Genomic DNA, 24140 nt, shown 5'->3' with positions numbered 1-24140 from the left:
CACAATACATACATAGAATAAGTTACATTTAGCAGCTGTTTATAGTTGCATGTTTCTACGGTATATAAATACAATGCAGATTATAAATTGTACATGTACAAAGAAGAAGCCCCTGTGGTTGTAATTGGTTATATGATGATGGTGAGGTAGCAGCTCATGTTGGCTGCATCCTATTCCCCAATATGTGCGGGAGACTTGCCTATAAGAGTTTAGGAAGGATCCCTATAACCTAAGGGGTTTATTTATATTTTGACAAATATGGTGAGTGTTATTTAATGCACTGTGTCTTTAAATATGTGCTATTTAACCGTTTTTCCCAGTAGTGGTGTTCCAGAATAAGACAGGATATGTTTTCTTCTGTTACGTGCTTGCACTGTAATGTTTCCTTTATTTTGGCAGGACAGGCAAATGATGGCTTGTTAACTGGTTGTAACTAATTTGCTTTGGCACCAGTTGAAGTGTCCAGAGTGCCATCTTGGTGAGTCTTTTGCTGTGCCATAACAGCGCCAGTACTTCACTGTGTGACCACACTGCATACTGATGCTGGGGCGGCGCTTATCTTATAAAAAGGCCGTGTTGCCACCAGTTACGGTCAGTGCACAGGCAAAGTCCTTTTGAAGAAGCTGCTGTGTAACAAGCTGCTGGAGTGAGGGTAAGGCTGCAGTTGGAGCAGGTGGCACGAGTTAATGGGGTTGTCCAAGATACCATCATATTTTCAAAAACCCCTTTAACCCGTTAGTGACCGCCACTACGCCTTTTAACGGCGGCCACTAACGGGCTTTATTCTGATGCATATGCCTTTTCACAGCACTGCATCGGAATAAGTAAACAGAGCAGGGAGCCATCAAATCTCCCTGCTCTCAGCTGCCAGAGGCAGCTGAGGGCTTGGTGCGTCCCTGCTCTGCTGTGTGAGATCGATATTAGTATCGATCTCACCCGTTTAACCCCTCAGATGCGGTGCATAATAGCGAGCACCGCATATGAGTGGTTATGGAGAGAGGGAGGGAGCTCCCTCTCATCCCACCGACACCCGGCGATAAGATCGCAGAGTGTCTGTGTCTCCAATGGCAGCCGGGGGCCTAATAAAGGCCCCCAGGTTTGCCTGGAGCGAATGCCTGCTAGATCATGCCGGAGGCATGACCTAGCAGATGCCTATCCGTTTTAAACGGACAGGCAGTAATACACTGCAATACAAAAGTATTGCAGTGTATTATAATAGCGATTGCAAAATCGCATATTAAAGTCCCCTAGTGGGACTAGTAAAAAAGTAAAAAAAAAGTTTAATAAAGTTAATTAAAAAAAAATATATGAAAAACCCACCTTTTCCCCTTACAAAATGCTTTACTATTAAAAAAACAAAATAAAGTAAAAAAGTTACACATATTTGGTATCGCCGTGTCCGTAACGACCCCGACTATAAATCTATTACATTATTTAACCCGCACGTTGAACGCAGTAAAAAATGTAATAAAAATTGCTGTTTTCTGTGAATCCTGACTTTAAAAAAATGTGCTAAAAAGTGATTAAAAAGTCGCATCTACTCCAAAATGTTACCAATAAAAACTACAAGTCTTCCCGCAAAAAAAAAGCCCTCATAAAACTGCATCGGCGAAAAAATAAAAACGTTACGGCTCTTCAAATATGGAGACACAAAAACAAATCATTTTGAAAAAAAAGCGTTTTTACTGTGTAAGTAGTAAAACATACAAAAACTATCCAAATTTGGTGTTGTTGCAATCGTAACAACCCGCTAAATAAAGTTATTGTGTTATTTATATCACACGGTAAACGGCGTTGATTTAAGACGCGAAAAAGAGTGGCGAAATTTCAGGTTTTTTTCTATTCCCGCCCCAAAAAAAGTTGGAATGCGACGATGGAAAAACGTAAAAAATGGCTTGGTCATTAAAGTTTAAAATAGGCTGGTCATTAAGGGGTTAATGCATGTAATTTATAAATGTAAATACATTTGTAATATACTTACGTTTTCCAAAGTGGCCCCGTTTCCAGATCCTGCCATGGGGAACTTGACTGGTGACGTCACTCTCTGCACTGGCTCTGCCGCTTTGTTGATCTTGAATTCTTTGGCGGGTATACGACACGTCACTTGCCACGTGGTGTATATCGGCTTGTTTTGCTTCACAGCCCGTAACGTGCATGCGCTGTCACTGCTGTTCTCGCGGTCCCTGCTGTTCTCGAGATAACAGCATGGGCTGCGCATGCGCGTTACAACAGAACAAGCCGATATACACCACGTCACACGTGACGTGTCGTATACCCGGAAAAGAATTCAAGATCAACAGAGCGGCAGAGCCAGTGCAGAGAGTGACGTCACCAGTCAAGTTCCCCACGGCAGGATCTGGAAACGGGGCCACTTTGGAAAATGTAAGTAGATTACAAATGTATTTACATTTATAAATTACATGCATTAAAGGGGTTTTTGAAAATATGATGGTATCTCGGACAACCCCTTTAAGGGCCTGAGTCTGTGTGTCCCAAGAGCTGCTTGTGGGTGCTGGGCTGCAGGTTCCGTGAAAGCCGCTGTGTCGTGAAAGCCTCTATGTCCAAAAGGGGTAACAGGCAGAAGTCTCATCAATTGTGTGCGGTACATTGCTGTGGTTATTGGGTGACGGCAGGAGCCTCCCCACATGAGACAATACGAGTGGAACACATCAGCAAGCAGGGAAGTCTAGTGCAAGTAGGCTGGAAATCTGTTTATGATGTAGCCCTGCACGAGGGAGCAGTGCCCTTGACTCCGTCCTGTAAAAGAGTGATCCAGCCAGCCATCATATCCCTGCCTGAGCCGACTGTAACATGTACAAAACAGACTGTGCCCTTTCAAAGTGTTGAAGAGTGTCTGCTGTAGTCAGGTGTGAACCAACATCGACCTAAGTAAAGACTTGGTTTTTGCCACTACTCATGATCTCCATGCCATAGTTTCCGCAACAACCCTGTCAGGGCCCTACACCACCTCGGCCCACCTTACATGCCCATGTCATCCCTTCTCAACAGACTCCACTACATTAGCAAATAGGAAAGAGAGGGCCTCAAAAGAGGTATTGAGAGTATAGTGACATGACAAATGACCTGAAGATGTTTCCTATTTTGATGGTATCAATAATTTGGATCTAACCTGGGCATAGCATAGCATTGATGAGTTTTTTGCATATTGACATGTGAGGCTGGGTTCACACGACCTATTTTCAGACGTAAACGAGGCGTATTATGCCTCGTTTTACGTCTGAAAATAGGGCTACAATACGTCGGCAAACATCTGCCCATTCATTTGAATGGGTTTGCCGACGTCCTGTGCCGACGACCTGTAATTTACGCGTCGTCGTTTGACAGCTGTCAAAATACGACGCGTAAAATTACAGCCTCGTCAAAAGAAGTGCAGGACACTTCTTGGGACGTTTTTGGAGCCGTTTTCTCATAGAGGGTATGTGCACACGATGAGAGGCTTTTACGGCTGAAATGACAGACTGTTTTCAGGAGAAAACAGCTGCCTCGTTTCAGCCGTAAAAGCTCCTCCTCGTATTATGCGAGGCGTCTGTGACGCTCGTAAATCTTGAGCTGCTCTTCATTGACTTCAATGAAGAACGGCTCAAATTACGTTGCAAAGAAGTGTCCTGCACTTCTTTGCCGAGGCAGTCAATTTACGCGTCGTCGTTTGACAGCTGTCAAACCACGACGCGTAAATTACAGGTCGTCTGCACAATACGTCGGCAAACCCATTCAAATGAATGGGCAGATGTTTGCCGACGTATTGTAGCCCTATTTTCAGGCGTAAATCGAGGCATAATACGGCTCGTTTACGCTTGAAAATAGGTCGTGTGAACCCAGCCAGATTCTATTGAAAACAGCTCCAAAAACGGCCAAAAAAACGGCGCGAAAACGGCGCAAAAAACGCCGCGAAAAACGTGAGTTGCTCAAAAAACGGCTGAAAATCAGGTGCTGTTTTCCCTTGAAAACAGCTCCGTATTTTCAGACGTTTTTGGCTCAGCGTGTGAACATACCCTAATTGTTCCAGATGGTAATCCCCATTGAGTCTGACATGAATTAATACATTCTCTGTAAAATACTGCTATTTAACTAAAGGATTATATTATGACTAAAATTACTATTCATAATAATGAGAATAAGAAAACAGTATGATTGCATTAATTGATGTAATTTAATGATCATGTTGTATAGTGGAGATATGGATATAACCAGTATACATACACATAGTATTGATGGTAAATATTCCACTGTCTCACGTACAAGCTTATCTTGTTTGTTCTACTTATCAGGTTTACGTAGATTCCTGTGTTACCCTTCAATAGACCCACAATACAATTTCCTGGATTGTGATAACATGAAATATTTTATATATTTCCTTTTACAACCACTAATTCACCAATGCAACTAAATGATCACGTAGTTCTTGGAACCACTTACCTGATAGTTTGTTATCTTGCCTGACCTATAAACATACCCATTTAGTGTTGTATGTTGATTCAACAATGAAAATAGGAAAAAGGATGCCCAACTGTAAAGGATCTGCCAGGCACTATGTCTGGGTATACTCCCAGGATTAATCAGTCGACACCTGAGGCCAGACCTCTGAGACTGACACCTGCTCCCACCAATCAGGGTGGCAGGCTCAGGAGTGGGAGAGCCTATCGCGGCCTGGTCAGTCAGAGTTAGCTCCGCCCCCTGTCCATTTATACCTGCCGTTTTCTCTTCCTCCTTGCTTGTTATTCTCTTGGATTCCTGGCCCCACTGCTGCCTTGCTCCAGCCTGCTTCTGCCGTGCTTCTGCCTTGCTTCAGTTCCGTTTATCCTGCGTTGCTCTGCCCCTGGCTTGCTTCTGCTCCGTGCTCCCGTTTGTATACTCCACTACTTCCTGATCCTGACTGGCTCTTTCCCGCTCCGTTTCCTCGCGGCGTTCCGTGGGCGACTGTATTCCCTTGCGTGTTCCCTGTTTGTACCCCCTTGCACTTAGACAGCGTAGGGACCGCCGCCCAGTTGTACCCCGTCGCCTAGGGCGGGTCGTTGCAAGTAGGCAGGGACAGGGCGGTGGGTAGATTAGGGCTCACTTGTTCCCTTCACCTCCTTCCGCCATTACATAATAACAAGCCCTTACCTAGTCTACCATTTCTTCTACGCTGACGCTATAATGGACCCCCTTGAGACCCTAACCCAGCAGATGCAGGGCCTCTCCCTACAGGTCCAGGCCCTGGCTCAGAGGGTCAATCAGTCTGACGCTGCCTTTGTAGTACCCCTCACCTCACCTTTAGAACCCAACCTCCAGTTACCTGACCGGTTCTCAGGGGACCGTAAGACTTTTCTCTCCTTCCGGGAGAGTTGCAGACTTTATTTCCGCCTAAGACCTCACTCCTCAGGTTCCGAGAACCAGCGGGTGGGTATCATTATATCCCGACTCCAGGAAGGGCCCCAAGAGTGGGCCTTCTCCTTGGCTCCTGACGCCCCTGAACTTTCCTCCGTTGATCGGTTTTTCTCTGCCCTCGGTCTCATTTACGACGAGACTGACAGGACTGCCTTAGCCGAGAGTCAGCTGGTGACCTTACGTCAGGGTAGGAGACCTGTTGAGGAATACTGTGCTGATTTTAGAAAGTGGTGCGTAGCTTCCCGGTGGAACGACCCGGCCCTAAAGTGCCAGTTTAGGTTAGGATTATCTGACGCCCTGAAGGATCTGCTGGTTAGCTACCCCTCTTCTGACTCCCTAGACCAGATTATGGCCCTAGCAGTACGACTTGACCGACGTCTCAGGGAACGTCAGCTTGAACGTTTCAATGTTTTCCCCTCTGACTGCCCTGCGATTCCCCCCGAGGTCCCGTCTCCTCGCTCTTCCACGGAGGACTCGGAGGTACCTATGCAACTCGGGGCCTCCATGTCCCCTCGACAACGTAGAGAGTTTCGCAGGAAGAATGGTCTCTGCTTCTATTGTGGGGACGACAAGCATTTACTGAACACCTGTCCCAGGCGCAAGAATAAGCAGCCGGAAAACTTCCGCGCCTAAGTGATCATCGGGGAGGTCACTTGGGCGCACAGGTATTTCCCGTTAATACTAAACGCAATAAGATTTTGCTTCCCTTTCAGGTCTCGTTTGCTGGCCGGTCTGCCACTGGCAGTGCCTAAGTGGATTCGGGCTCATCTGCTAATATCATGTCTGTGGAATTTGCTATGTCTCTAGAGATGCCTTTTATTGATTTATCTTATCCTATCCCCGTAGTGGGTATCGACTCCACTCCTCTTGCTAATGGTTATTTTACTCAGCATACTCCTGTTTTTGAACTCCGTGTTGGCTCCATGCATTTGGAGCAGTGCTCTGTACTGGTGATGCAGGGATTATCGTCCGATCTGGTATTAGGTCTTCCCTGGTTGCAGCTGCATAATCCCACGTTTGATTGGAATACTGGGGATCTCACCAAATGGGGTAGTGAATGCCTGATGTCATGTCTTTCGGTTAACTCTATTTCTCCCCGGGAGGAGGTAAACACGCTTCCTGAGTTTGTTCAGGACTTCGCTGATGTGTTTTCTAAGGAGGCCTCCGAGGTGTTGCCCCCTCATAGAGATTACGATTGCGCCATCGATTTGGTGCCTGATGCCAAGCTTCCTAAGGGGAGGATATTTAATCTTTCATGTCCTGAACGTAAAGCTATGAGGGAGTATATCCAAGAATGCCTGGCCAAGGGTTTCATTCGCCCCTCGACTTCTCCTGTAGGTGCTGGCTTCTTCTTCGTGGGGAAGAAGGATGGTGGTCTTAGGCCGTGCATTGATTATCGGAACTTGAATAAGGTCACAGTAAGGAACCAGTATCCCCTGCCTTTGATTCCGGATCTTTTTAATCAGGTTCAGGGGGCCCAATGGTTCTCTAAGTTCGATCTACGGGGGGCGTATAACCTTATCCGCATCAAAGAGGGGGATGAGTGGAAAACTGCGTTCAACACGCCCGAAGGTCATTTCGAATACCTAGTCATGCCCTTTGGGTTGTGTAATGCCCCTGCCGTCTTCCAGAATTTTATTAATGAAATCCTGAGAGATTACCTGGGTAATTTTCTTGTAGTGTACCTTGATGACATACTGGTGTTTTCCAAGGACTGGTCCTCGCACGTGGAGCATGTCAGGAAGGTCCTCCAGGTCCTTCGGGAAAATAATCTGTTTGCGAAGACCGAAAAATGTGTGTTTGGGGTACAGGAAATACCATTTTTAGGTCAAATCCTCACTCCTCATGAATTCCGCATGGACCCTGCCAAGGTTCAGGCTGTGGCGGAATGGGTCCAACCTGCCTCCCTGAAGGCGCTACAGTGTTTTTTGGGATTCGCTAACTATTACAGGAGATTTATTGCCAACTTCTCGGTCGTCGCTAAGCCTCTTACGGACCTCACTCGCAAGGGTGCTGATGTCCTCCATTGGCCCCCTGAGGCCGTCCAGGCTTTTGAGACCCTCAAGAAGTGCTTTATCTCGGCCCCCGTGCTGGTTCAGCCCAACCAAAGGGAGCCATTTATTGTGGAGGTTGACGCGTCCGAGGTGGGAGTGGGTGCCGTCTTGTCCCAGGGTACCAGCTCCCTCACCCATCTCCGCCCCTGTGCTTACTTCTCTAGGAAGTTTTCGTCCACGGAGTGTAACTATGATATTGGCAACCGCGAACTTTTAGCCATTAAATGGGCTTTTGAAGAGTGGCGTCACTTCTTGGAGGGGGCCAGACACCAGGTAACGGTCCTGACTGACCACAAGAATCTGGTTTTCCTAGAATCTGCCCGGAGGCTTAATCCTAGACAAGCTCATTGGGCACTATTCTTTACCAGATTTAATTTCTTGGTTACCTATAGGGCTGGGTCCAAAAATATTAAGGCTGATGCTCTGTCACGTAGTTTCATGGCTAATCCTCCTTCTGAGAAGGATCCTGCTTGTATTTTACCCCCTGGTATAATTGTTTCTGCCACTGATTCTGACTTAGCCTCTGACATCGCGGCTGATCAAGGTTCAGCTCCCGGGAACCTCCCTGGGGACAAACTGTTTGTCCCCCTGCAATACCGGCTAAGGGTGCTCAGGGAAAACCATGACTCCGCTCTATCTGGTCATCCTGGCATCTTGGGTACCAAACTCCTCATTACCAGAAACTATTGGTGGCCTGGGTTGCCTAAAGACGTTAGGGCTTACGTCGCCGCTTGTGAGGTCTGTGCTAGGTCCAAGACCCCTAGGTCCCGACCTGCGGGCTTACTACGTTCCTTGCCCATTCCCCAGAGACCTTGGACCCATATCTCCATGGATTTTATCACCGATTTGCCTCCATCTCAGGGCAAGTCGGTGGTGTGGGTGGTAGTAGACCGCTTCAGCAAGATGTGCCACTTTGTGCCCCTTAAGAAACTACCTAACGCCAAGACGTTAGCTTCTTTGTTTGTGAAACACATTTTGCGTCTCCATGGGGCCCCAGTCAATATCGTTTCGGACAGAGGGGTACAATTTGTTTCCTTATTTTGGAGAGCTTTTTGTAAAAAATTGGAGATTGATCTGTCCTTCTCCTCCGCCTTCCATCCCGAAACTAATGGCCAAACGGAAAGGACTAACCAATCCCTGGAACAATATTTAAGGTGTTTCATTTCTGACTGTCAATTTGATTGGGTCTCATTCCTTCCCCTCGCCGAATTTTCCCTGAATAACCGGGTCAGTAACTCGTCAGGGGTCTCCCCGTTTTTCTGTAATTTCGGGTTTAATCCTAGGTTCTCCTCCGTTTCCCCTGGTGGTTCCAATAATCCCGAGGTAGAGGACGTTCATCGGGAACTGTGCACAGTCTGGGCCCAGGTTCAGAAGAACCTAGAGGCGTCCCAGAGCGTACAAAAGATTCAGGCTGATTGTAGACGTTCTGCTAACCCCCGGTTTGTCGTCGGGGATCTTGTGTGGTTGTCGTCGAGGAACTTGCGCCTTAAGGTCCCGTCCAGGAAGTTTGCTCCCCGATTTATTGGACCTTATAAGGTCATTGAAGTCCTCAACCCTGTATCCTTCCGTCTGGAGCTGCCCCCATCCTTTCGTATACACGACGTCTTCCATGCCTCCCTCCTGAAACGCTGCTCCCCGTCCTGGTCCCCCTCGAGGAAACCTCCTGTTCCCGTTCTCACCCCTGAGGGGGTGGAATTCGAGGTGGCCAAGATTGTGGACAGTAGGATGATCCAGGGCTCCCTCCAGTACCTGGTCCATTGGAGAGGATACGGGCCGGAGGAGAGGACTTGGGTTCCTGCTCGAGATGTTCACGCTGGGGTATTGATCAGGAGGTTCCACCTTCTCTTCCCCACTAAACCGGGTCCTCTTAGTAAGGGTCCGGTGGCCCCTCATAAAGGGGGGAGTACTGTAAAGGATCTGCCAGGCACTATGTCTGGGTATACTCCCAGGATTAATCAGTCGACACCTGAGGCCAGACCTCTGAGACTGACACCTGCTCCCACCAATCAGGGTGGCAGGCTCAGGAGTGGGAGAGCCTATCGCGGCCTGGTCAGTCAGAGTTAGCTCCGCCCCCTGTCCATTTATACCTGCCGTTTTCTCTTCCTCCTTGCTTGTTATTCTCTTGGATTCCTGGCCCCACTGCTGCCTTGCTCCAGCCTGCTTCTGCCGTGCTTCTGCCTTGCTTCAGTTCCGTTTATCCTGCGTTGCTCTGCCCCTGGCTTGCTTCTGCTCCGTGCTCCCGTTTGTATACTCCACTACTTCCTGATCCTGACTGGCTCTTTCCCGCTCCGTTTCCTCGCGGCGTTCCGTGGGCGACTGTATTCCCTTGCGTGTTCCCTGTTTGTACCCCCTTGCACTTAGACAGCGTAGGGACCGCCGCCCAGTTGTACCCCGTCGCCTAGGGCGGGTCGTTGCAAGTAGGCAGGGACAGGGCGGTGGGTAGATTAGGGCTCACTTGTTCCCTTCACCTCCTTCCGCCATTACACCAACACCCCTGATGTTGCTGGTCTTCTGGTGAAACAAAGTATCAGAGCATTAAAATTCCAACACAACCTTTATCCAAGATGGAAGAGATCAAGGGGCAGTCTCGCTGTCCCCATATACACGAGATTGTCAGTAATCTTGATGAAAGATGAATATCTAATGTGTATGGCCGGCTTTAGGCATGCACTATAGATTGGGAATACAGCCTAGTAAACTATCGGTTGAAAATTATTCACAATGGCCAACAGCAGATTAGTGTCTGCTAAAAATGTGATCTGTCAGGTTGTATTTTTTCGTCTGTTGTCATTTAAAACGACACATGTATAGTATGATCGTGCGATTACGGCCAATAATTTACCACTTCTCACAAGTCTACTCTGTTGGTTTACATTTTTTTTTCAAAACTATCTCCCTGATGTTCCAATATAGTCTGGCAAGTAACGGTCAGATCGAATTGTGAACAATATTAATTGTATGTGCATCGCCAGTTTACAGAGATCAGTTTGTCAAAAATCTGTCACATTTGAGAATAAATAGAAAATGAAGCTGGAGACATTTTCCAGTAATTAAAAAAAAAAAAAAAAACAGCAGGAAAAGACAACTCTGTGAAAATGCCCTAATGGACAATCTTAAGGGTATGTGCACACACACTAATTACGTCCGGAATTGACGGACGTATTTCGGCCGCAAGTCCCGGACCGAACACAGTGCAAGGAGCCGGGCTCCTAGTATCATACTTATGTACGATGCTAGGAGTCCCTGCCTCTCTGCAGGACAACTGTCCCGTAGTATAATCATGTTTTCAGTACGGGACAGTTGTCCTGCAGCGAGGCAGGGACTCCTAGCATCGTACATAAGTATGATGCTAGGAGCCCGGCTCCCTGCACTGTGTTCGGTCCGGTACTTGCGGCCGAAATACGTCCGTCATTTACGGACGTAATTAGTGTGTGTGCACATACCCTAATATTCCCCTCGTGGGCACTTTTGATTTCTCTGCCATTGCCCCTTGAGTCATGGCAATAGCAGCCAATTGAGGCATCAAGGTTAAAAACAATAAGTAACAATAAAAAACAAGTAGCACAAAGGAAGAGCCTTGTTTATGTGTTTTGACCATTATTAAGATGTAACAGAACTGGGTGAACTGGTGCTATGCCATGTTTTTTTGAAGCTATAAAACATATTTAAAAACTAATAATTCAAAACACTTGCACTTTTCCTTATTTTCTCTTTTTTTTTATTCCTAGCTGGAATCTCCATAAAGTAAGCAAACATTAGACTACGAAGGAAATGTTAATTGTCACAGCTGCTAAGTAAATTTTGCACAAATTATCCAAACATCATAAAGAATTCACATATGTTAAGAACTAATCAGTCACAGTAAAGATATTGGAATTACAGGTTGAAAAAAAAGACAAAAAAATAGACACTACTTTGGTAAGGCCTCAGCCAGTGGCGTAACTACCGCTATAGCAGCCATAGCGACTGCTACGGGGCCCGCAGCATGAGGTGGCCCGTGCCCTCCGCCGGCACAGGCCCCCCCATGGCCGGTGGCTCCGCTAGCAGCTGCTATGGCTCCTACAGCGCAACGTCACTGAAGGGGTTGTTCCTACAAAAGACATTCATCCCCTATCCACAGGATAGGGGATGCATGTGTGATCGCTGGGACGCACAGCGATAAGGAGAACAGGGGACCGAAAGTCCCCCGAAGTTCTCCATGACAAAACTCGGACTTCCGGGGTCTGTCTGCAGCTCCATAGAAATGAATTGTGCACTGGTCGTACTTGTGCGCCTGTGTGACCAGCGCAACTTTCATTTTTATTGAACTGCACAGACGCCGGAAGTCCGAGGTTAGTCATAAAGAACTTCGGGGGGACTTTCAGTCCCCCATTCTCCTTATCGCTGCCAGAGATCACACATGTATCCCCTATCCTGTGGATAGGGGATACATGTCTTTTGTAGGACAAACTATAGGCCGTTTTTGTTTGGGGGGGGTCTGTATGGCGTTATCTACAGGGGGTGTTCTGTATGGTGTTATCTACAGGGGGGGTTCTGTATGGTGTTATCTACAGGGGGGTTCTGTATGGCGTTATCTACAGGGGGGGTTCTGTATGGTGTTATCTACAGGGGGGGTCCATATGGCGTTATCTACAGGGGGGTCTGTATGGCGTTATCTACAGGGGGGATCAGTCATAAAGAACTTCGGGGGGACTTTCGGTCCCCCATTCTCCTTATCGCTGCCAGAGATCACACATGTATGCCCTATCCTGTGGATAGGGGATACATGTCTTTTGTAGGACAAACTATAGGCCGTTTTTGTTTGGGGGGGGGTCTGTATGGCGTTATCTACAGGGGGTGTTCTGTATGGTGTTATCTACAGGGGGGGTTCTGTATGGTGTTATCTACAGGGGGGGTTCTGTATGGTGTTATCTAGAGGGGGGTTCTGTATGGCGTTATCTACAGGGGGGTCTGTATGGTGTTATCTACAGGGAGGTCTGTATGGCGTTATCTACAGGGGGGATCAGTATGGCGTTATCTACAGGGGGTCTATATGGCGTTATCTACAGGAGGTATGTATGGCGTTATCTACAGGTGGGTCTGTATGGCGTTATCTACAGGGGGTCTGTATGACGTTATCTACAGGGGGGTCTGTATGGCGTTATCTACAGGGGGGGTTCTGTAAGGTGTTTTCTTCAGGGGGCATTATGGCATTATCTACAGGGGGGTCTGTATGGCGTTATCTACAGAGGGGGTTCTGTATGGTGTTATCTACAGGGGGGTCTGTATGGCGTTATCTACATGGGTGTCTGTATGGTGTTATCTACAGGGGGGTGTATATGGCGTTATCTACAGGGGAGGTCTGTATGGTGTTATCTACAGGGGGTCTGTATGGCGTTATCTATAGGGGGGCTGTATGGTGTTATCTACAGGGGGGACTCTGTATGGCGTTATCTACAGGGGGTCTGTATGGCGTTATCTACTGGGAGGCTGTATGGCGTTATCTACAGGGGGCTGTATGGCGTTATCTACAGGGGGGATTTGGGGCTGTAAGAGGTTATCTACAGGGGGCTGTATGGCGTTATCTACAGGGGGCTGTATGGCGTGATCTACAGGGGGGATTTGTAGCTGTAAGACGTTATCTACAGGGGGCTGTGTATGGTGCTATCTATAGGGGGGCGCTGTGTGGTGGAATCTATAGGGAGGCACTATCTACAAGGGTGATACCCAGCGGAGGGGGGGCCCCAGTCAAAAGTTTGCTCTGGGGCCCAGTCTTTCCTAGTTACGCCCCTGGCCTCAGCATATTCATTCCTAAAAACAATGTGCAATGTGATATGATATTCAAACCCAAATAAAGATATATAATATAAAAGGTTTACCTAGATGTTAAATAGTTAATGTCATAAATGTCAGATGTGACTTAAAAGTCTTGTCCCTTCAGGACAACCCTCTTTTCTAAAGCAGTTTTCCTGTTGATAAGCTGATTGCAAGGGATCAGTCTGCTGGAACCCCTAGCGATCAGCTATGATCAGTGGGGGAAGAGACTGGCACTTGCGCAGTGGAAATGTAGTATTACGCAGAGCCTATTCAAAAATCAATAAAATAAAAAAAAGAATGAATACATGGCCGTGCTATTGCAGTACTGGGTTCAAACCTGACTGATGACAACATCTGGATGAAGTTTGTATGTTCTTCCTGTGTTTGTGTAGGTTTCCTCTAGGTTATCTGGTTTTCTCCCACACTCCATGAACATACAAATAGGTTAATTGACTATTTATGAAAGTGTGTCTGAGGGACAGGGAATGTTTGGGGACAGGGAATGATGTGAGTGCTGACAATCTTTGTGCAGCGCTGCAGAAAATATTGACGCTACTTAAGCAACAGGAAGTAAATAGGATTAATGACCATAATGTCAGGTCATCCATGCAAATCATGGTCCAAAAATCTTTCATGCAGTCCTACAATTTTTTAGTCTTCCATGCAATTCACTAAAAATGAGTTGATATAGATAACCTTAACCATTACTAGTAAAGGTCATGTTTTATCTACATCCACTAATTTTCATTTAATTATATTTAGAGAATGTGGCTCGCTACATTTGATTAATTAAGTGACTAATGTATTGGTCTTTCATGCAGCGTATACATAAAGTCCCATTCATACCTTTAGTTTCCAAGGATTTATTCCAGAGAACCTGATGGATCCCAACTCACTGAACTCAACTGATGCTATCTTCCGACATAGCTCTGACATGTCAAGAGAGGTAAAATTGGATGATCTCTTTAGATGCGCATGTACCCAGAAGCTGTGTATTAACCATTTTGCCTTCTTATTAAACAAATCTCTTTGCATCTATATCTAATGAGCATGCTACCGTTGCAAATTATCAGAAAAAAAATCAGAATGATATGGATTTTCAAAAAATTAAAAAATTGTATATGTGAAAAACATGCACCAATAGCATTCCACTATATGATTTTATTTCTAAGCATATTTATTTCTCCTAGGAAACCTAGTGAGACGCCATACTGCACATGCAGAACTGCAGCAGAGATTTATCTTCTTATCTTTCTCGTGTCTTTTTCGGTTTGCATTTTTCATTTTTAAGTTCCAATCAGCTGAAATTTTTTGCCTTGTCTGACATCTCTGTTCTAAACCCCATCAGCTGAGACTTTTTCAATTGTTCTGTGACATGCGCTCTGTTTAATTAGTACCTCAGATATGAAATTAAAATGATACTTCACATCTGCTCTCTGATAATATCTTGTGTCAAGAACGCTATTACCAAGTCTTGGATCGTGATCTAACAACTGAGCTATTGGTGGGTATCAGAGCTTGAAAATATTCCTTTTACCCAGTCACGGGTTTAATTGCATCTCTTTTTCTATAGCGCTGACAGTCTCAAATTAAAATTAATGAACCGCAACAAGACAAATATAATATGCATGTTGTGTTTAATGATATATTGTTCCTGTAATAAAGGAGCACTAGGGGATACATCAGTAGATGTGTGTGTTTATTTAGATTACGGGTGGAATTTTGGCTTAGAATAGACGTCCTCTAATGCTCACCTCAGATTATGTCAGGTATGAAATGCTACTTATAATAATATTACAAACAGAACTTGAAGACAGAGAAGCATTGTTGAAGTATAATTTACAGGCACATAACCTTTGCCCAGTGTCCAACAAATTATTCATACATTTTATATATTAGACGGAACACTAGATCCTTGCTGTTGCTACCTTTTCCTTGCCATATATTTCTTAGGCCACGTTTACATCATGTTTTAAGGCTACATTTAGCATTTGCGGAGGGATTTCCCCTCGGTATATATGCCGAACACATTCATAGGCTCTGGAGATGAGTGAATCAATTCGACACAAATCCCAAAAGTTTGGGATTCAGCGAAGTTAGAAACTTTATGGAGCACAAATCACGTGTTGGCCCCCATTTTGCTGAGCAGGCTTTCCAATAATGTGTTTCCACTGCTGTTATTCCTCCCTCTAGCAAAGCCAATCATGAGGGGTATAGGTGGGTGACATTACTAATGCTGGCATGGCATTAAAAAGCTTAGAAGGGGTTGGATAGAAGCCTTTAGAAAGTCAGACATGAATGTTTAGGGCAATTGGGTCACTTGTGATTCGCAGTGAATTTTTTTTGACCGAATCAGACAGCCGATTTAACCAAATAGGACCCAAAATTTATTTGCTCATCTCTAATAGCCTCCCAATTTAACCCACGTTTGTTAAAAGAGTGTACTTTTGGCATACGTTTGGGAAGTTTGAACTGGCATACCTTTTTCCCTGTATTAATAAGCGTTATTGACTATGCTTTTCAATGCAGAGACATTCTGCAAAGAAATCTACAGTGCGTGGTTTAAATTTCTTTAACAAGGGAGCCTATAAGCAATGTATGCAACTGTATAGTATACAGCTAAATATGTCAGGGCTTTATGTTCAGCGCATATGTGGTGAAATTTTCCTGGCATATGCACCATTCGTAATGCAGAAACACAATTCGTCCAGAGCCTTATACATTTTCTATGTTCTTCAACATTTTAATTTTCGTAATAATTTTGTTCATGATTTTGCCATGTTAATGGTTTATTTCACTTTTACGAACAAATAATAAAACAATTCCCTGTAGCCAAAGAATTCTGTAGACAAATTCAACTACCTAATACCAATTATTATCTACATGAAGTTTCCAGATTCCTGTCCATAATGGTTATTGTATTGAGTACAATTCTACAGTAACTAAACCAACATTCTCCCGTCATCAATGAGGATATTGATACTTGCCCCCCCAAAATTAGCTGAGATTGTCACATCTCAAATTTGTTGTTCGGCAAAAATTATGTGAAGATAATTTTTATTGTCAAAAGAACATATACATATAAACATATGTTCTCTGCATCATCTATGCCCCAAACATTAAATTCTCAGATAAGCAGTAACAATTGCAAACCAGAGTTAGAGCAAAGGTAATATGCCAATGGTGAATTGGAAATAGTGCAAAAATAACAAACAATTGCTGATTTTCCCAAAGCAAGCACATTTTTTTCTCATTTCTACTAGAGAACAGGCAGGACACAGGAGAAGAATTGTAAAAATGAGAACCAGGACTGAAGTACGTCCCCTATAAACATTAGATATTTCAACTGTCTGATAATAGGGGCTAGTATGCACATTTCCCTGCGCCAATTGTAAATTAATAGAAGGATCAGGTGTGGTAAGTCGGCCGAACCTGTGTATAGTGTCCGTCAACGGAAGGTAAGCCACTGGCAGAAGTTATGACCAGTTTTGGTCAAGAATGAGTCATTAATACCTAGTTTAATTTTCGATTATATTCCATAACAGGGTATTAGAGCCTTTCTTTTTCTTCATTCACAGGTCAGCAGCAACGAGTCCCCCATTTACCTCTCAAAATTAAACTTACAATGTACATTTAGCCAAATGTTTCTAATCTTAATAGTGAAAAATTCTTAACATGCACTTCCATCCCTGATAACTGGTTTCATATGTGAATTACATTCTACTCCTCAGAGCATTAAATAACAAGTGCTTTGAGGAGTAAAATATGATGCAAGATCTTTTGTGGACAGCTTTCCACATTTCCTCCACATATTCTACATTTCATTTGGGTGATTTAACTGCCAGGTGGACATAGGATTAGCTTAATCTTCTCCAGAAATCTTCCCTTAATAAATCTTCATTATTTGGATGAGCATGCTAATGTACAGAAACGTTAAGAATCAACAGCATTGCTACTGTATGCAAAGAGTTTTAACCATAAAGGCACTGATATTCATTAGAACATATGCCCAGACATTGCATTCAATACATATGCTCAGCATTACATTATGTGCAAATAGTTTAAAGACCAGATAAAACTATTGAAATATGATGCTTCTGCAACCTGGGAGACAGATTTTATACAAAATTGGTCTATTTTATGGCAGTTGCCGTCTACAGCCACAGTACACATGAAATTTGGAAGCGGCAGGTCTTTCCTCAGCAGGGGATGTCGAATCTAATTCTCTTGTGTACACACTCCTCACATCGAAACTCTTACCAGTGGAAAGTAAGGCTTTGTTCACATCTGCACTAGGGCTCCGTTCCTAATTTCCGTTGGAACGGAGCCCTGACAGACACAAACGGAAACCATAGGTTTCTGTTTCCATCACCATTGATTTCAATAAGGACGGATCCGGTGCCAATGGATTCCGTTTGACTCTGTTGTGCAAGGGTCCCGTCATTTTGACGGAATCAATAGCATAGTCAACTACACTATTGATTCCGTCAGAACGACGAAACCCTTGCACAACGGAGACAAACGGAAACCATTGGCACCGAATCCGTCACCATTGAAATCAATGGTGATGGAAACGGAAACCTATTGGCCATTTTTATGAACAATATTATCAGAGTGTAGAGTGTTAAAATATCGCTTTTAATAAATATTCATTAAAAGGCTTAGTGGTTTAAATTAATGATTTTTTTCACATGCAAAAAATCAAAGAAAAAGAAATTGAGTAACCAACATCCTACCGTACTTCAGACGTTTCACTTATTCAAAGGATATCTTATACAAACATTTTTATAAACAATCCAAAAGCAACTGAAGCAAATAAAGCTGGCTATACACAAAGATAGTCTGTCCATAAACAGGCAGACAGTAACAATTCTTTAAAGAAAAATATTCTTACATGCAGCATTGCTGAAACCATCGTATGATGAGACAGCATTCTCTAATGCTGGCAATACACTGGTGATGGCGGAAAAGGCCTATTTGGAGCCAACAGATGACGCCTTTTCATGACATGAAAGAGCGTGACAGACATTGACAAAACTCAGATATCTGTGGCATGCTCTAACATGTTGGCCTTTTTCTGGTTGTTGGTGGGTGCAGTCATTGGCCTTATTGACAGTTATTCATGACAAATGACTAACAGGCTCCAGTAGGCATGCACCAACTGTTGTGTCTTTGTCAACATTCACTGCTTCCACTCATATCACAGTAGATTGCATTGCGTATTTTTGGTTATTTTTCAATGTGATGTATGAAGATATCACCATACAGCCATCATACATATATCACTAGTGTATGACCTGCTTTAGTATTTGCCTCTTACTATCTATTTTCCCATTTCTGTATCACTTCTGAAAATGTACCATTATTTTCTATCCTGGCCTGAAGATTTTTGGCATAAATATTGCATATGTCATGATTACTCACATACATAAAGCATATAAGTAATTCTCAGCACAACACTTTAGCACATATGGCACAATGGAAGAGGTCTACTCCTATAGCCTTTATTCTTTTTGTGGGTCCTTAGCATTCCACTAGGTAGAAGGTAACATGGAGCATTTTATGTTCTGTTCTCCAGTCAATTTGTTCACTGTAAATGTAGAGATAAAGTGTTCCGAGGCATAGCTAGACCTTCCCTTGCATGGAGCAACGATTCAGTTTGCTGCCCTATCCATGTACCTCAATACCCTGGCCAAGGTTCTACAACCCCATCCCTGAGCTACCCTCTTGAAGTACGAACACATTGGGGCAGATTGATTATTGGCTTTGCGCCTCAGCTCCAGCATTTTGTGTGCCTATTTTCTTGATGCATATATTATTAATGCGTGCACCTGAAAGAACATTGATTTGCAACATGCTCGCTACATCAGGTCGCATACTTAGAATGTGGCCATAGATATTTAGAGTCGTGAAGTGTGCCAGACTTATTATTGGCGTGTGCTAATTTTGCGGTGCAAAATACTGGTCTTAATTATACCAACCAATAGGTGGTGTAAAGCAGGGAAAGGAGTCTAACACACGCAAAACTTATTAAACAGTGTGGACGACATTGAACAATTTGGCACATCCTCTTTAGGGTATCTATCTTTAGTCAGCCAATCACTAATAAAAAATCTACCCCAATGTTTACCAAGATATCCGCATTGAAAGAGTAAAGATCAGAACACTCATTCATATTTCAAGAATGATCATGCAGACAGTTTTATTGACATGAACTTAGATTCCATAAAGTCAGTTAAGAATCCTTAAATATGTGTGGATTCTCTTCCAATAATTATTATCATTATGACAACCCCTCTACCTTGCAAGAACTCATGTTGTCATGCGTTTCTACCCCCAAAAAGGTAATTTAGATGGCCATCCCAAAAGTAAATCTATGGTTCAAATCCCAAACAAAGATCAATTAAAGACCCAGAAAATGGGAAACTGTATATGATTATGATTGCCAAGATGTTTCCTGGAAGAGTAAAATTCTGTGGGAGTCGCAGCCTTCTGTCTAATATGTAGTAACTTGTTTCCTCTGCTTTCTACTCCTTAGCATAACTGTCTGTTCCTATAGAACACAATGAGTGTTTGACACTAGTTATAAAGTGAAGTACAGTTAGTACTGGAACAATGCCCGATATCCCTGAAACTCAGCAAGCTGCCTCTGATTGAATTACACAACGTGCACCTCTATGACCTTCTCTGCACTTGTGCAGTATTTCCAGAGTCCTATTTTTGCCGTTCACCCTGCTGTTTTACTGTTTGATTCACAACTTTAAGAACCGAGTAAGGGAGGTTTTAATTGATCCTCTTAATTATCCTCTTCCACAGGAATCCAAGTTGTAATGTTGCCAATGAGTACAATATGGATTAGCAGTCTTTTCTAATACACACGAAGAACACATTTATCAAACCACCATGAATCCAGCAGATGTTTAGGTTTTCTGCTGACCATCTGTAAAGTAATTTCCATAATGGCAATATATACAAAATCCCATGCCACCTCATGGGATACAGAGTACTTGCCAACATGATGAAAGAACTTCCAGGGAATCTTAGCTCCTTGGCAAGCATATCTAAGTATGTCACAAGCAGTACTGTTCAGAAGCAACTCAGTACACTATAGTTCTCTTCATGCTGTTTACCAAACCTGGATGAAATATATCAATTTTGGCATAGGATACTCAATTAAAGAAATAGTTACTTAAAGGCCCTTTTACACCGGCCGATAAGCGGCCGGTGCAGTGAGCGCCGATCAACAAGACATCGTTGGTTGGCTCTCGTTTGCTCCTGTCACATCGTGCAATGGATGGGTACGAGCGCTCGTTACTCCGATCGCTCACCCCCATACGTTATTATCATGTCGGCAGCGCATCTCCCTGTTTACACAGGGAGAAGTGCTGCCGACAACGATAGTATTTTACTTTTTTAAAACAATACGACCAGCAGATGATCGAGCGTTTGCTCGGTCATCTGCTGATCGTTCCCCTGTTTACACTGGGCAATTATCGGTAACAAGCGTTCTGTGAACGCTCGTCTGCCCGATAATCGTCCAGTGTAAAAACCCCTTAGAAGTCCATGGGCCCGTAAAAACGTGCCGTAATTACGGCCCGTAATTACGGGCGTTTTTACGTTCGTGTGCATGGGGCCTTAGTTAAAGAGGCCCTGTCACCAGATTTTGCAACCCCTATCTGCTATTGCAGCAGATAGGCGCTGCAATGTAGATTACAGCGCAGAATGGGGTAATCATCTCAATGATTAGTAAAAATAATTCATACCTTATATTCAAACTTTGATTTAAAAAAAAAATAGCAAAACATAAAAAATCTGAATAAAGTTAAGTTATTGTAAGATTAGAATTATTAACCTCCAAAACAACAATAAAGGGCCCGTTAGTGTTGCACTTTAATACGTGTCTCCATGTTTAGCGACTGGACCATCACAATGAAGTCGCTTTGTGAAGAACAATTGCACAATACTTGCCATGCCCACTATGTAAAAATCAAAGCAGATAAAACTAGTAAATTTCCTTAGTCTTAATCACGACACTGTAGACTTCTGTTTATATACTGACAGTAAGGTCTTATTGAAGTTGGCCGGTGATGCGTACTTGTACTGAACTACTCTACATTTGTGACATCATAGAAACAGTCATCCAATCACAAACGCGTTTTGGAAATAATGCTCCCCTTCCTCAGAACTTTATAGTTATTATTTATGGTGCTATTTTTTTAAAACAATGTTTGAATAAGAGCTATCCAATTTTTTTAATTAATCAGTGCTGTGTCAGTTTGTAAATAATAGTTCACATAGGTAACGGGTACCTTATGAAAGGCAGATGTACCAGTAATCAGCAGCGGTTATTTCTAGTGACCATCAGTTTTTTCAGGGCTCCACAAGTTTTAGATATATATCCACAGTATATACTACAATATGTATCTAGACAAGCATTGTCGCTCTTAGTCATGTACTTTCTTCTGCAGAAGTGTGAGATGGAAATACTGACTTAATGGGAAATAAGTAAAAAAAAGACAAGTTCCTGCTCCCACACAACATAGAAAATTAAAGTGCCAGTAAAACAAAAGACAATGTTAGTTTACCATTGCAGACACAATGCAAGTTTCAGGCTCAGCCTCTCCGTGTCCTTCCTGAGGCCTAGTAATTTCCCTGCTAATTTCCTTCCAGACACCAGTGTTCTTTCCCAGACAACGTTCTCAAGCCCTCCTTCTACCATAGTCCCGTACAGTCATGTTTTCTACTAGCTGATCCCCCTTAATTTTCAGACACGCAAGCCTCTTTTATTTTTTATTTTTCATTTTAAGGCATACTTGCCACCTATTGAGCTAACATTATATTGACCGAGCTGCATTCATTTACACTATAGCACTTGAGGGGCCCATATGTGCGGTAATTGATTTCCACTTGCTAGGTTCTATAATTTGAAACTTCTGCAGTTTGGTCTAATGACAGATAATGATGGATTGCTGCGCTGCCTTTGTGTATGACTTATTCTCTCTGATCATGTTTGCCATTTAACTCATTCTTCTGCTATATGGACACACTGTAACTACAGCATCTAAAAGTAGCCGAAAAAAAAGATGTCTCTTTAATTTTTCTTTGAAAAATTGGTACATGATAGATATAGTAGTAGAGCTGCAAGAAATATGAATCTTTTTTTTTTTCTGGAAAAAAACAACACAGCTTGATACACCAAAACCTGAATACGGATAAGCAATAATGTATAAGGTATCTGGATTCTGTGAATTTCTGTCCTACTATACTATTTTAGTAAACATATACATTACAATAACATAATCATTATAGAGAAACAAAAGGAAATTTGATCCAGCGCTGATAAATATTTAAAAGGAAACAATGTTCCTAATAATTATAATCCACCTCTTATTGCGTCCCTAAATTTTAAACTTTGTTTACAAATAAAATTAGGAACATTGTTTCCTTTTAAAGATTTATCAGCGCTGGATCAAATTTCCTTTTGTTTCTCTATGATACTTGCCGTGAGCCGTCGAGACTGGTGAGCTGGAGGATTCCTCCCTTTCTTTCTTATAATCATTATACACGGTTCAGCCATAACATTATAACCACTGACAGGTAAAGTGAATAACATTGATTATCCTGTTACACTGGTGCCTGGGGATATATTAGGCAGAAAGTGAACAGCCAGGATTTGAAGTTGATGTGTTGGAAGCAAGAAAAATGGCAAAAGGTAGTATCTGAACAACTTTAACAAGGTCCAAGTGGCATGACTTGTGGGGTGGTCCAGATATGCATTGGTTAGTACCTAACAAAAATGGTCCAAGGAAGAAACACTGGTGAACCGGCAACCCGGTCACTAGGCGCCAAAGGCTTATTGAAGAGTGTGGGGAGCAAAGGCTAGCCCGTCTGGTCCAATCCCACAGGAGAGCTACTGTAGTACAAATAATAGATAAAGTTCATTCTAGCGATAATAGAGGTGTCAGAACACACAGTGAATCACAGCTTGCTGCGTTTGGGGCTACGTAGCCACAAACCAGTCAGAGTGAGTTCCTACAATGGGCATATGGGCATCAGAACTGGACCATAGATCAATGAAAGAAGGTGGCCTGGTCTGATGAATCACGGTTTCTTTTATATAATGTGGATGGCCGGGTGCATGTGTGTTGCTTACCTGGTAAATGTCCTGCTGGGAAACCTTCATGTTATTTTGACACCTATCTAAACACTGTTTAGACCAAGTTCACCCCTTCATGGTTTAAGTATTTCCTAATGGCAGTGGCCTCTTTCACCAAGTGTGCCCCACCACACTGCAAAAATTGTTCAGGAATGGTTTGAGGAAAATGACAAAGAGTTCCAGTGTTGACTTGGCCTTCAAATTCCCCAGATCTCAATCTGATTGAGCATCTGTGGAATGTGTTGAAAAAACAAGTCCAATCCATGGAGGCCCCATCTCGCAACTTACAGGACTAAAAGGCTGTTAATGTCTAGGTGCCAGATACCACAGGACACCTTTAGAGGTCTTGAGTAGTTCATGACTCAATTGGTCAGAGCAGTTTTGGCAGCATGAGGGATACCTACACAAAATTGAGCAGGTGGTTTTAATTTTACGGTTGAATGGTGTAGATATCACTATACTATTAGAATTGAACAGAATTCACCAGCAGCTGCAGTTAACCCCCTTACGACGAAGGACGGATATATCTGTCCTATGCAGGAGTTAGTGCCCGCAAAAGGACGGATAGATCCGTCCTCTGATCGCGTGGGTACTGCCAGTGTACCCACACGATCAGCGGCATGAGCTGATTCCGCTCTGATTCCGGCAGTTTAACCCATTAGATGGCGCTGTCAATATAGACAGCTAATGTGTTTGACAGAGGGAGGGAGCTTCCTCTGTCACCCCATCGGCGCACCCGCAAAGAA

This window comes from Rhinoderma darwinii, chromosome 2 (assembly GCF_050947455.1).
Source record: "Rhinoderma darwinii isolate aRhiDar2 chromosome 2, aRhiDar2.hap1, whole genome shotgun sequence".
Taxonomy (NCBI): Eukaryota; Metazoa; Chordata; class Amphibia; order Anura; family Rhinodermatidae; genus Rhinoderma; species Rhinoderma darwinii.
Note: the sequence above shows the minus strand (reverse complement) of the source record.